This window comes from Babylonia areolata, chromosome 2 (genome assembly GCF_041734735.1).
Source record: "Babylonia areolata isolate BAREFJ2019XMU chromosome 2, ASM4173473v1, whole genome shotgun sequence".
Taxonomy (NCBI): Eukaryota; Metazoa; Mollusca; class Gastropoda; order Neogastropoda; family Buccinidae; genus Babylonia; species Babylonia areolata.
The window spans coordinates 36,918,927-36,934,335 of record NC_134877.1 but is presented as its reverse complement, the minus strand read 5'-3'; the positions used below and the strand labels follow the sequence as shown (position 1 = coordinate 36,934,335).

Genomic DNA, 15,409 nt, shown 5'->3' with positions numbered 1-15,409 from the left:
ACATGAGACAGTACGTGTGTGTGTGTGTGTGTGTGTGTGTGTCAGTGTGTGTGTGCGTGCGTGCGCGCGCGCGCGCGCGTGATATCTGTGTGGATGTGAGACAGTGTGTGTGTTTGTGTGTGTGTGTGTGTGTGTGTGCACGCGCGCCGGCGCGGCGGCCGTGAATGCCAACTATGTGCGTTCGTGCGTGCGCCAGTACGCGCGTCCTGTGTGTGTAGATTGTTTGTACATGTTTAGGCTGAAAACAAGCGTTAATGAAACAACAACAACTAAACAGAATAACCATGAAATAAAGGATTTTAAAAAAAAATAAAAAATGCAATTTCAAAGTATGCACCTATGACCACAGTCCAGCCTGGAACAACCACACAACTCTACCGGTTGAGCGGATCGAAATGACTGCAGTACGAGCGCAGGGAACGGTTTCTCCCCTCCCCGTTGTCAGTCATTCTCCAAGCACGCTGCAGCGATAGCTTACGTGAATCATCGTCAGAGTGTGCTACCAGTTTTCATTACTGTTAATATTTGGGTTCAACTCATCTGTCGATTTTCACCCAGATTTGTGTTTCATTTTATCCTGTCTCATCTTATTTTTGGCTTGAAAACCATATACTTACAATATAGAAGTACACCAACATCCAAGTCAATAAACTGATTTGCTTTTAGTACATACTAAACACGATGACAAATAATTTAGTGAATGGTATTTTGCTGTGTGTGTGTGTGTTGATTCTTCAGTTTAATGTATTTTCAGTTAAACGATCACGCGCGCGCGCGCGCGCGCGCACACACACACACACACACACACACACACACACACACACACACACACACACACACACACACACACACACACACACACACACACACACACACACACACACACACAAAGCGCTCGCGTGTGCTCACATGTACAGAGAGAGAAACAGAAGCAAGACTCCCCATATCATAGGCGTACACCATTAGATTGCACAATACCGAAAATGCAACACTGAAAGATAACAGAAATCTTTCTTTCCTGCTTCGCGTCCATCAGGAACTTTTTCTGATTGACAAGAAATGCAACTCTCCAAGTTGTGCACACAAACACTTTTTTTGTTTTGGTATGATTATCTGCTGAGTGTCCCAATGTACCTGTATATTATTACTGATTTTGCCGAGCGTAGGGAACAAGGGAACAAATAATTAATTGCCAGCTCAGTCTTGATATTATGTAGTGATTACCCCCCCCCGTCCCCCCCGCCCCACCAGGACATTTTGAAGAGGTGGACTGAATACTGCTCCGAGCTGTACGGTCACAGAGCCACAGGAGACCCAGAGGTGCAACGTCCCTCCAGCAACCAACAACGACAACCACCCCATCCTTCGAGAAGAAGTGGAAGCAGCTGTAAAATCGCTGGAAAAGGGGAAGTCAGTAGGAGTGGATAATATCCCAGCAGAGCTGGTCCAAGCAGGGGGAGAAGCAATGATCACAGCCCTCACAACCATCTGCAACAAGATCTGGCAGACAGGGGAGTGGCCAACACCATGGACCCAGTCACTGATCATCACTCTCCCCAAGAAAGGCAATCTACAACAGTGCCAGAACTACCGCACGATCAGCCTAATAAGCCGTCCCAGCAAAGTCATGCTAAAGATCCTGCTAAACAGATCGAAGCCACAAGCGGAGAAGATCATCGCAGAGGAACAAGCAGGTTTCAGACCAGGGCGCAGTACAACAGAGCAAATCTTCAACCTCAGGATACTGTGCGAGAGGTACCTCCAACATCAGCAAGACCTCTACCACGTCTTCGTGGATTTCAAGAAGGCGTTTGACCGAGTATGGCATGGAGCTTTATGGGCCACCATGAGGTTGTATAACATCAATGCCAACCTAACCCGAGTGATACAGAACCTCTACGACAAAGCCACCAGCGCAGTCTACTTCAACAGTAACATAGGGGACTGGTTCAGAACCACAGTCGGAGTGAGGCAAGGCTGTTTGCTCTCACCAACTCTCTTCAACATCTTCCTGGAAAGAATCATGCCTGATGCACTTGAAGACCACAAAGGAACAGTCAACATCGGAGGCAGAGCAGTCACCAACTTACGTTTCGCCGACGATATTGATGGGCTAGCAGGAAAAGAAGAGGAGCTAGTGGACCACCTTGATAAAACCTCTAGAGCCCATGGCATGCAGATCAGCGCAGAGAAGACCAAACTGATGACCAACAACACCAATGGCATCAGCACTGACATAAGAGTGGATGGCCAGAAGCTAGAAACTGTCCACAGCTTTAAATACCTGGGAGCAATTGTGACAGATGAGGGATCCAAACCCGAAGTATTCTCCAGGATTGCACAGGCGACAGCAGCACTCACAAAACTGAGGTACATCTGGAACGACCGGAACATTGCACTCGGCTCAAAGATCAGACTGATGCGTACCCTGGTGACATCAATACTCTTGTATGCATGTGAATCGTGGACCTTAACAGCTGAAATAGAAAAGAGAATACAGTCCACTGAGATGAGATGCTTTCGAAGACTCCTGGGCATCTCCTACAAAGATCATATCACGAACGAAGAAGTTCGAAACAGAATCAGGCAAGTCATTGGGCCCTACGAAGACCTGTTGACCTTGGTCAAGAGATGCAAGCTCAAATGGTATGACCATGTCACGAGATCATCAGGGCTTGCCAAGACATTCCTGCAGGGCACAGTGCAAGGGGGGAGAAGGAGAGGCAGACAGAGGAAGAGATGGGAGGACAACATCCCAGAATAGACGGGCTTGAGGTTGAGCGATACAGTCAGGAGGTCAGAAAACCGAGAGGATTGGAGGATGCTGGTTGCCAGATCACCTGTGGCACCCCAACGGTCCATAAAACTACGGGATAGAATCTAAGAACCTACGAACCCCCCCCCCCCCTCCGCCCCCCCTCCGCGAAAGATTGGTTGATTGTAGATGGCAAAATTGGAATTCTCATATCCAGGACAGTGACAGATTCAATGTATACAGAATGGTAAATGATTTACACAGTGTTCCAATTTATATGCGTATACATATTGCTAGAGCTTTGAAGTATTTAATGACGAAATTTAGATTCGGTGTCTCTGATGTTATTACTTATCAGTATCGCTATAGACAGTCAACCATTTGTAATTTGTTATGCCCATTATGCAAAAAATCAACTGAAGATGAGGTCCATTTTGTGCTCAGTTGTCCAGGATTGAGAAATGTTAGAGAACAATTAACTCCCTCAAATCATGATTTTATAGACAGCCTTGTTTATTTAAACTCATTTGTTATTGTCGTCTACGAACGAAACTATTGGACAACATTTTGCTTTATATCTACATAGAGCATTTAAACAACGCAGTGCTTATGTAACGTAATTTTTCTTTCTATTAATATACGACTTTATGTCAATTCTAAAAGGCTATGGCCTATACTATAAAACGTCTACGTCTACCGTCTACGTCCTGTCCAGCTGGTTCATTTGATTATACATATGGTTTATCATTAATAGTGTGATTCCCTCTCTAGTTATATAAGTTTTTCTTTGTTCTTATTTACTCCGTTTTTTCTGTCAAATCTTGTGAATAATGTGTCTGACAACAATTACGTTTATATTTAATGTTCTGCCCATAATTATGTTTATCACCACAGTTGCTCAAAGAAGGAAACATTGACTTCAACTGAATGACTGTCATTTATATACAATTTGAAAGCAAACGAAAATGAGCTGGTTGCTGCTCTGCTTTTTGTGTACACGTGTAATACCGTATAGTTTTCAGACACATATACATGCGCTCACTCATTCAGAAAGGCGCGCGCACACCCCGTACCCTCCCATTCGCAATGCTGTGTAAAGGTAGTTTGCTCCGGCAGTGATTTATCACCCGGCAAACAAAATTCCACGCCGCGCTCTGCGCAACTCGGTCTGCGCATGTGGACGTTCCTCGCACTTGTAAGCTTAGCGGCGTTTGTTCCTCACCCGTCCCGTGTTTCCGGACTCCCTTTTCCAGCTTCTGGTCAGGTAAGTGCGTCGAAATTACATCATTTCGTGTGTTATGTCATCAGGGATTTGCATCTCCACCGGTGGCTATTTGTTAGGTGACTCAAATGGAAACAATACACAGAACCGGTTGGTTTTAAATTTGCTGACTCTGCCCATGTTTGGCTATGATGATCAAGGACCAAAAGCGTCTGCTTCGGTTGAAGTGTGAAGGACCGATTATGAATAGGTTGCAAGGTCTGCGTGCACCTCGCCACGCATCGCATGCATGCACCTGGCTGTATTTTCCTGCCCATGCTACGCGCCGTATTTGACATTTGACATTATGCCTTGATATTGTTAACCGTAAAATGATAAAATGAATAATGCAGTCAGACATGCACTGTAGGCGTGGCCAAATCCGGAAAGACCAACGTGCTTTTCTCTTTCGAGTATATCCCCCCAACCGCCCCCCACCGTACGCAGCTACCAGATGTGATACTATTTAGATAGCACTGGGCCCTCAACAGATTAAACAATATCAATACCATAGTACATATATGCCAGACTACTGACCCCTCAGCATTACTCTACAGACAGATCTTGTGTTGATAAACGTGAGAAGAATTATAACTTGAATTCGAGGGAAAAAAAAGAAAGGAAAAAAAAAAAGATCTGTATAAAAGAAAAAGTAAATCAGGACATGCTCATTTTCTTGGCCTGGTTGAATTCTTATTGCTGCAGAATAAAGAGTTGTCTGTTCCAGTGTGAGCACAATACATGACAGTGTGATGATTCATATAAAATAGGCCTAGATTGTGCTTCAGTGGTGTAGCACAGATGCCGATCTCTGACTGAGCAGTTGTGTAGACCTGTGTGTGGGTGTGTAACTGTGTGTGACACTGTTGGGTGGGGTGTGGGGTTTTGGTGTAGCATGTATGTATTCGTACACATTTAGTTATTTACTGGGTGTATGGACATGCTTTGTTATAAATACTGTTTTTATAAATACTGTACACAAATGTTTTTATTGTGTGTTTGCACAGAGCTAGTGTGTATTTTTTACACATTTAGTGGGTGTTTTTGCATGCTTTCATATGAGTATGGCATGTACAGAAATGTATTTATTGTGTGTTTGTACACACACGCACACACACACACACACACACACACACACACAAATTATGCAAGTATCAAGCGGTATATGTTTCTATCTAAATGTTATGAGGGAGATCACATACCTTGGTGGAGGATCAGTTCTCACTCATATGGTAGCAAATTTGATATGACTGAAATTTCAAGGCCATTTTTAGAATGCATGATGCAGTTATAACATAATTGTTAAAGTATGTGTATCTTCATACTGCATAAATTATTTAAGTTTGGTGGCTACAGTAAATGGTTCTAAGCTCAAAGGTTGAAGAGAGAAAATGTGCACAGAAAGCAACATTTTCGGCCTGATACCACTTACCAGGGTTGGGAGAGAGCTGAGGAAAGTAATAATAATAGTTAATACTGAGGAACACAGTAAAATGTCAGAGGGCCTATGACTCAAGTCAGACTGGTGTTTGTGTTGCCATCTGAGGGCACGTCCATTTGCTAAAATACTGGTCAACAGAAAGAGAGGTATGCAACAGTTATTAGTCATTCTCAACAAGCAAATTTTAAAGCAATAGACAGCATACCATTTGCATTTGAACACATGTATTATATACATGCATACAGACATGCATGCAGGCACATGGTTCATGCATGCGTATCACGTGAGCATGCCTGTATTCATTCATGTGTATATGTATATATACTTACTTTCACATGTAGACAGTCCACTCTCTCTCTCTCTCTCTCTCTCTCTCTCTCTCTCTCTCTCTCTCTCTCTCTCTCTCTCTCACACACACACACACACACACACACACATTTATATGTATATATCACACACAGATGTGGGATGCACACTCATCCACACTCACCAAAATAAAGAAAACTGATTTTTTTTTTCATGTACATATCAACAGGTGAGCACTTTTGTAAAGAATATGTATACTTGTATACTTTTATGTTGAAGACATTGAACAGCAGATCTCTGGCAAAGTGCCTTCTGTCAGTTTCTTGATAATTTAGATGGATATTATGTGACTGGTTTGTATGTTTGGGATTTCTTGCATGATGATTGTGGCAGTGATTCATTGCACTGAGTGCCATTGATAACCTATCCTCATATCACAAAAAAGAACGGAACAAAAATGCAAGAGAGGCATAATTATGTTCGACTTAGGAACAGATTGGTTCCCTTGTCAGATTTTTATTTATGTGTCATTTTAGATTGATTTTTTGGCATGTCACCGTGTCATGAAAATTGATATGATACTGATAGTCTGACTGCTGTCTGCACATATGCATGGGTGGTTCTGTCATTTTCTTTGGAATTGTTGCTGTCTAATCAAAGGCTAATGGTAAAGTTTGCATGTTTTTCTTTTCTTGTCTGGCTGTCTTGTCTTCATTCAGTCTTGAAGAGAAGCCTTGGGTAGCTTTCTTTTTCATTTTGTAGTGTGCAAAATGCACAAGAGTGTGCATGTATATATACAAATGTATGTCTGTGCAGCATGGCCTTGGCTTCATGAGGAGGTATGGGGGGGGGGGCATCTCAACAGTAAAGCAATACACTGTGTATGTACACTGTACATATAGCAAAGGGGTGCTTAAATTCAAATTTAGTGTTTGTAACCTTTTTACAACTTAATATTTGCTGTCATATGGTTTCTGTTTTAATTTGACCTACAAAGAGCTCACAGGGTACAACATGTACCTACTTGTAGCAGCAGTTAATGTTGCTTTCACAAGACAGTACTTCGAGTACATCCTGAGAGCTATAAATGGAGGTTGCCTCTGGTTGTACAGAGATTCTTCCAGTTTCAGAACATCTGCAGAGTTGCTCAGCGTGAAGGTTTTGTTGGGTTGTTTATTAGCTTATGCACCCCTTTTTGCTTGCTTGCGATTCTATTTCTGTTGTATCTGGGCAAGCCACCAATGAAACAATGCTCCATGTGCTGTACAGTGCTGATACAGGTTGTCTGGGAGTGTGAAGAAGAACAGTTGTGAGGGAAGAAATGTATTTGACTGAGGCACTGTGTGGGTGAGCGGTGAGGGCCAGAACAAGGGGAGAGAAGGTGGTGGTGAAAAAACAGGAATAGCTGCTTGTGTTGTAATGTGGCCTGGCAGTGCAAGACACTTTGAGCCAGGAAATGGAGGGATCTGAAACCTGGGTTTGTGAAAGGTGGTGTTGTGTCAGAGGATGCCGGTGATTCAGACAGTACGACTTTTTTTGGAAGGGGGTCGGGGAAATTTGAGTGGATGACAGGGAATGGAAGAGTTTGAAAGAATTGTGAAATCTGTGTGCAGACTGCAGATACACACACAGACACAGACACACACACACACACACACACACACACACACACACACACACACACACACAAAAGTTAGTCACCAGGGCTGCTACAGTGTTAGTATTGGGCTTCTCATTCTCAGTGCTGTCTCTCTACAGCACCAAAAGCATCTGCTGTGATGAATACTTGCCAGATTTATCTTTCTCTGTCTGTCTTGCGGTTGCACATGCATACTGACTTACACAAACTCAGACATATGTGCACCCCCACCCCACCCCCATCATATATAGATTAGAAGGAATGAAAAAAAATTGACTGATTGATTTATTTATAGTTTACATTGATAATGATATCTACACAGATTTTAACTTTTAGGTATGTACATGTATATATGTATAAAACTGGGATATGTGGGTAGGAAGAGACATAGGAAAGTCCTAGTTTTACAGACAGACATGTTACACCTGTGCACACTCAAATGCGCATTTGCATGTGCATGCACGCACACGCGCGTGCGCATGCACACACACACACACACACACACACCTCATTCTATAAACCTGTGTGTCACGACAAAAGCATGTGCCTGTACGCTCTGGGTTGGGAAGGTTCAGCGGCCACCTGAGTCGGCAGATCCTTTTGAATGTGCAGATATTTGTGTCTGTCGGGTTTCCTTTTTCTGTCCCTGGCCCTCTCTCTGGGCCGGTCCCACACCCCTCCTTACACCTGCCCCATAAAACCAGCGTCGCCTGCCCGTGTTGGTTGTAGGGCAGTGCATCGCACGACATGACGCTGTGTTTGTTATGTTTGCTGGGTGGGAGCTGGGGAAAAAGTATAGTGTGTTGATGAGCGGCCTTTTTTGAATTTGAAAATAAAACCCCAGCCAAAACCAAAAAAAACCAAGCAAACAAACAAACAAAAAAACAAACAAAAAACCCCACCTCTCTCACAAAGGAGTTCAGTTTCATCCAGTGTGTGTGTGTGTGTGTGTGTGTGTGATTTGTTGTTGATTGGCTTTTTGTACCATTCTGTGAGTATGAATTTGATAGGGTATAAACTACTAACTGCTCTTTCTATGATTACTATCACTGTCTGTTGCTGTATCTACAAGTACCAGTACCACTACAAGGTAATTGCAACAACTAAAACCGGAAAGAACTCAGAGCTTGTTTGGTTAAATTCATCCATGATCAGTCAATTTGAGCTCTGTTGAAGGTCACAAAGTCAGAAAAAAAACCCCTGCATTCATACATTTTACTTGACAAATGTTTGAGATCAAAGAAACATGCTTATGTCATACCAGATTCTCTGAGATTGAGAGTTCACTATTTCCTGACTCAAGGTCAGGGTTACGTTGGCATATTTTTTGGTCTTCCTGCATAGACAGTGATTTCTCTCTCATTTTGGGACCAGTTTTAATGAGCATTCACAGCATGGAGTGAGATATTAAAATCTATTGCCAATTACTTGTTTTTTTAAATGTATTTTTAATCCTGGTTCAAGGCGACAGTGTCCAAGACACAATTTTTCACATATTTGCGCATTTTCCTTTTTAAATTTTTTGTTTTGTTTTTGTATTGGACAAAATTTGAATAAATGAAAATGAAGGAACAGAGGCATTGCTCTTGGATTTATTAAAAAAAAGAAAAAAAATGTGCTCATTTTGTGTGACCTTCACCTTGGCTTCAGGTGAAGGCCGTGGTGAGTGGCACCAGCAGTTATTCACTTAGGACAGTGGAGTGAGTCAACGATGATGTTTGAAATAACCTGTCTGCCAAGGCTGCAGTTTCTCAGGGCAAGCTATAAATAAATGCCATAGGAGCCAGTTATAGCACAAGTAAAGTGATGCAATGATCATGTGCCAGTGTGCTATTTCCTGTGTATCAGGCTGTCAGTTTTTTCTTTGTCTTTTTTTCCCCTCAGGCTGACAGCATTGCCACCTCCTGCTCCAGGCTCAAGTATGATGTTAACAAGAATGAAGTATTGTGCTGCAGTTCACTGCCACATGTATGATGATACTGACAGATGAGAGTTTTATTTGTTTTTTTTTTGTGTTTTTGGCTGGAAATGATTCACTGAATTTTACAGTTGGTTGATGTGTAACTGATAGTGATGCTGATGTGATAAAATATTTGAAAGTCCAATAATTGGCTGACATGGCAGTGACAAGTGGTAGCTGTTCTCTCTCTCTCTTTGTCTCTCTCTCTCTCTCACATGCACACAAACACAGGCACATATATTTGAACGGTAAAAAAACCCCAAAAAACGGTCATGTTCCTTCCTTGTTAATGTGAGGAGGTGGCATTTATAGCAGGATAGTTTAGGCTTGAATAATGACAAAAATTTGACACCCTCATCTGTCTTTCTGAATAACTGGGTAGATGGAAAGGAAGGAGAGTAGGAAGTGGAGAAGGTGAGGGTGGGACTCAGAGAGGGGTGGAGAGGAGGGCTATTGCCTTTCACATGGGGTGGGGTGGGGGGGGGGAGAGGTGGCGGCAAGTTAAAGGGAACAATAACAGGGGGACTGAACGGTAGGGGGTGGGTGGTTTACCCCTGGTGAAATGGCCCTACACTAGCTGTTGTGTGATCACTGCTGGGGCGGGAAATGTTCCTATTGTACTCCATCAAATTCATTCCACTTGAGATGCCAACATAACTGGAAGTTGCTTTGCTTTGTTGAAAGCCTGTAATTTCTGCATATTTTCTGTCATGTTAAATCCAGGAGAGCATTTTCTGCAAGTTGGAGAAGGAGGATAACTAGGTGTGAAAAATATAAATGGTTGATCTGATATTTCATTATTTACACGTTTTATACATGAATAAGAATACACAAACTTTGTTTGCAGAATGGTCAGTGTATTGTGAAATTCTCACCATCATCTACCTCCCGAAACTTAACAATGACCAAAGTAAATCAAGAAGAACAAATTGTATTTTTGTGTTGACAGTTCAATTTGCATTTTACCCATGATAATACTGTGCAACTCACCTGAGTATGCAGTACCATGCTTCATGTGAAAACAGATTCTGACCGTTCAGACAGAAGAGAAATTTCATGAAGCAAGACTTGCCAGAGCAGTTGTTCACCTCTTGTGAGATGTGTGCCGTGACATCCATGCTATGTTTGTGCAAACACTTCCTGGTTTGTGCACATGTTTACCGGGCAGGGCAGCCCTGCTGCAGAGATAGAAGTGATTGTTCCAGAGGATCTGCAGATTGCAGGACAAGGCTTTTCTTTCACTGCCAGCAGTAGCTTCAGAGGCTAAGGATGGTTAAATGTGCATCAGGGTGCATGCTTATGCGTTGTGGTGCACATGTGTTTGCACATTTACATGTGCGCACGCACATAACCCTTTCTCTCTCATATTTATGTATGTTCATCCATGCATACACACACACACACACACACACACACACACACACACACACACACAGAGTTTTAAGAAACTTGCGTTGAAATTTAAAAAAAAAATTTTTTGGATTAATGAAACCCTAAAGGCTTTCATTGAAATTCATAAAAATATGTTTATAAATAATCATTGAACACAATGTGATGATATAAAATGTGTGTGCGTGCGTGTGTGTGTGCGCGTGCGCGCACGCGTGTGTGTGTGCCAAAAAACATCACAGACACAACAGATTAACTGGTCAGCATAGTAATTGCTTCTGTTAACTTTGTTAGTGGAGGGATAATGATCTGCTTTGTTGGGCTGCTGGATAATTTATCCTGTCACAGATAAATAGAAGCTTCATTATCAGGGTGCTGTGTTGTACAACACAAACCTTTTTTTTTTTTTTGGTTTTTTTTTTTTTACCCCAACTCCCTTTCTTTCTTTTTTCTTTTTCTTTTTTTTTTCCAAATCAGCTATCTTGTTTTTCCCATCTTGTTTGATTTGTTGGTCATTTTCTACTTTTAGTCCATCATTCTTTTTTTTTAATTTTTTTTTTATGCATACCAGACTTCGCAGTAACTGAAATGCTTGTTAGACTGCACATGTTTACTGTGATACACAGGTAGTGAGACGGTCAATTTTGGAACAGGTATCAATTGCCAGTTTTGCATCGCTGAAATCAGTTAATTTTCGTACAACATTTGTATTTGTATGGATTCTTATTTTTGAATGATAAAAGTCTAGTGGTGATGCATTACAAGGAATGGCAGCTGCCCTCTAATGGTATGTTGGTCTTGGAGAGCTCTTGATTGTATTTGAATGTCTTTGTGAACTTGGGAGTGCAGTTGAGTTCATTGTTTTGTCATAGTATTGTTGATTGATATGTGGAAATTATTAATTTTTAGCCTTTAGTTTTGGTTTTGAGATTTTTATTTTTATTAGTTTTCAGCTCAGACATAACCACATAGTCTCTGCAAATTCACTGTGCAGTTAACAAAAAACAAACACCCCCCTCCCCCCTCCCCCAAAACCTAACATTGAAAATGAAATAATGATGATCTCACTAACACATCAGCTGCTGCAGGCTGATGATCATGACCTGCTATTTTCATTCCATCCATAACATAGCTTAAATTATGGGTGGGAGGCTTGTGGGGTGGGTGGGAGGTAGCATATATACCGACAATATTATGGGGGGTAGTATATGCCAACAATATTATATATATGTAAATATATATACTCCCCCCCCTCCCACAAACCTCACCCCCCTCCCTACGCCCTCCACCTACTTGCCCCCCTCACCCCCCCTCCCACTCCCGAAAAGAAAAAAGTTTTCTGGCCCTTACCAAGCGCAGAAATGGAAAAAGTGTATCATTGTGTCTGATTTGGTGAAATTTGGCAATTTTCAAACTCCGCATGCTTTTTTTTTGTATGTGTGTGTGCATGTCTGTGTGTGTGTGTGCATGTCTCTGTGTGTGTGTGTGTGTGTGTGTGTGTGTGTGTGTGTGTGTGTGTGTGTTGTATGGAACACATGCTTTTAGTGAGTGTTCATACATACTTTGTATGTGTGTGCATGTATGCGTAGCAAAGACAAAGACAGAAAGGAACTTGGAGAGAGAGAGAAAGAGAGAGGGGTGGGAATGGGAGAGCAGACAACCAAGTATACTGTCAGCAGTCAACACTGGGTTTCAGAGTAAGAGCAGCAAAACACTCAGTGCTCAACACCTGATTATAAGCAGATTTCAGAAAGGTAGGGGGTTTCAGCTGGCATCTGTGCTTGCACCTTTCTCTACCTCCTCCACCCTATCTTTTGTCTGTAAGTTCCTGTTGATCCAAGGGAAAGGGAAGATGGAATGTGTACAATTGTTCTGGCGCTTGCACCTGAGCATGTTCTCACGGGGCAGAGCACACCCAGACAGAAAAAGGTTTGGAGAGAAGGGATGGAGGTTGGTTGGGGGAGTGTGGGGGTGGAGGGTTACACAATTTTATGGTGGATTGTTGCATCAAGAGGACAGGTGTTTTTTTGTTTTTTTTCCACAATGCATAGGCTCAACAGATTACCACATTCTTCTTGTTTGTGGAGAAGAGGAAATTACTTAGATTAAAAAAAAAAAAAATCTTGGAGACTCTCTTGTTTCAGAGAGAGAGAGAGAGAGAGAGATGGTTTATTCATGTATTGGCCTAGGCCTCTCAATAAAGAACTTGTGATCATTATTTTTTTTTTTTTATAAACATTACATTAGGATACATGTGACTATCAAAATATGCAAACAAAAATATAAGTAAAGTGCGTAATGGTGAGAAAAAGAGGTGAGTGAGAGGGGGGGGGGGGGGGGGGTGAAACCCTGTGTTAGATGAAAAGGCTGACGACGCTGTAGCCCACTGTTGGTGATACTGAAAGTGGAAAGAGGATGGGCAAGTGACGCATCCTTGGTCGTCAGCAGTTGTGGTTGGAAGTGGTGAGCAGCTACCCTACATTCCTTTCCTTTACTTCCTCCAGCAGTGTGAGTGTGGTTGTTTATCAAAACCACCATCATCACTAACGGGGCAGCCATCCAAACTGGTCAGGCTCGCATCGCATCTGTACTCTCGGTGGGAAGCATTTTATGCCTTCCCTACTGTTCAGAACGTGATTGCTTGAAAAGAAAGTACCGGTGGAGTGGCAAGTGGGGGTGGAGGTGGGGGGCTGGGGGGGGGGGGGGACGAGTAGGGGTGGGGATGAGGTGACGGGGGTGTTGGAGGGGACAGTGGAGGTAGAGGAGTAGAGGCAGAGTCAGCACAAACAGTGGAGGGTAGGTGCGGTGGGAGCTGTAGGTGTGCGTGGTACTTCTAATAAACAATTGATAGTCCAGTCCTCCGTGCAGTGAGAGAGAGAATTGAAGCCGATGCTGACTGCCAGTGCCGGGTCTGGGGGAGTTAACCACACTGGCCAGTACAGCCAGCTCCAGACAAATTGAGATTGGTGGGAAGTGCATAGATAGGGCGGAGAGTGGGTGGGCATGGGTACGGGTAGGGGGCGGGGGAGGGGGGGGGGGGGTGTTTACCGTCTTTGGCCAAAAATTGGTCGGTACCTGGAATTCACACCAGGACTGATGAGTCAGCAGCATTGAGAGCCAAGCGTGTGTGTGGGGTGGTTGGTGTGTGTGTGTGTGTGTGGGTAATCTTTGTGACGATTGCAGATTGTGGTTGTGTGGATTTTTGGGAAGAAGGAAAATGGTTGGGTGTGGTAGAGATGGTGGAGACATGAGAATTTGGAATGTTGTCAAAATGTCTGCTGTTGAGAGCACTGTGAAACATGTCAATTGTTTACGTGCACATGTTGGAAAAGGGGGCTGTGGAGGTAACTGGAAATTTTTCATGGATGAAATTGACCTGAAGGAACATACACATGCATTGGCACACACAAAGGCATGCATGCACACTCACGAGCACTCACACATACACATACACAGAGAGGGTGGAATAGTGGGAGGGCCCAACCAGTCATCGACATGGGTCGCTTATGGTTCTACAGGAGAGAGAAAAGGGGTGAAGGGGTGGAAAATGGGTCACAGTCATATTTTGAGATCAGAGCAAATGTTTGCAGACAGCTCTGATAAATCACTACAAGAGAAGGTGAAGGGGTGTGTCACCCTTGGTTTTGAGGAGAGAGAGTGGGCACACTTCTTCTGACCTGCAAACTGTGTGGTGTTGTGCCGGTGTTGTGTCAGAATCTTTGAATGCAAAAAAATAGTTATTGGCATTTCCATTCTGAAGCACACCCAGAGAATGTGAAACCAAAGAGGGCAGATCTGTATCAGTCCTCTGTGTGTGTGACTGTGTGAGCGTTTGTGTGCGCGTGCATGTGTGTGTGTGAGCAGAAGTCAGAACAGCTTTTGCAACCTGCTGCCTCAGCCAGTGCTTCTTTGACTGGTGGGGAACAGATTGTAAACAATTGATTTGATAAATGAACTGTTGTCAAAATGATCATTTATTTGGGAAAGTCTTGTAGGAATGATAATTTAATTCTGAAATATTGTCAAAAATGATCATTTTTCATTTTGACATTGTTTCATGGGTACAGGGTGAAGACTAAGACTGATTTTAGTAGCATTGTGCTGATTTTCCATGTTTGTAACTGTCCCTCCTAGTTATTTATTTTGCCTATTTTAGAAGAATATTGCAGAGTGGAATCTTCCTCTTACAGTGCTCAAGTCAGAGAAGTGCCAAGTTAAGCTGGAATCTTGACCAGCAGGTACATACAGTAAGGTGCTGGTGGCAGCAGCAGCAGAAACTGAAAGCTGAATGGTTGTCAGAGACTGACAGAAAGAGGAAACCAAAAGTGTAACACTGATATGGGAGATTTATCAGAAAGAAACACAAACCTCACTTTAAAATAGCACATCGTTTGTTTGCTGGAAAGGCTGCTGACTCGAAAAAAAGAGGGAGGCAGAGTTGAAAATGAATTCAGCTGTGCTGGCTTGTTTACAAGTGTTTAAGACAGAAAAAGCCCCCCCTTACCCCTCCCCCCCCCTTCTCCCCCCAAACCACCCCCTCACCTGCCTTCCATCTCGTCCTCCCACCCTGTTCATCTCCTTTGTAGCTGGGAAGATTAGTGCACTGCTGGTAGACATTGTTGCCAGATGGAGATGACAAGGATGTGCAGATGAGATAG

General features: G+C 43.0%; 1 protein-coding gene across 3 annotated transcripts in view; it reads left to right on the top strand.

Moving 5' to 3' along the window:
* Positions 1–3,890: 3,890 nt before the first annotated feature.
* The window catches only part of LOC143300816 (uncharacterized), a 54,074-nt gene continuing 42,555 nt past the window's right edge, over positions 3,891–15,409 (top strand). For 2 of the 3 annotated variants that reach the window (XM_076614762.1, XM_076614749.1), the window contains exon 1: positions 3,891–4,019. The gene's annotated coding sequence lies outside the window, so the exon portion shown is untranslated. Of the gene's footprint in view, positions 4,020–7,268; positions 7,288–15,409 lie in introns of those variants that run through there. The other variant, XM_076614756.1, reaches the window with a different exon arrangement.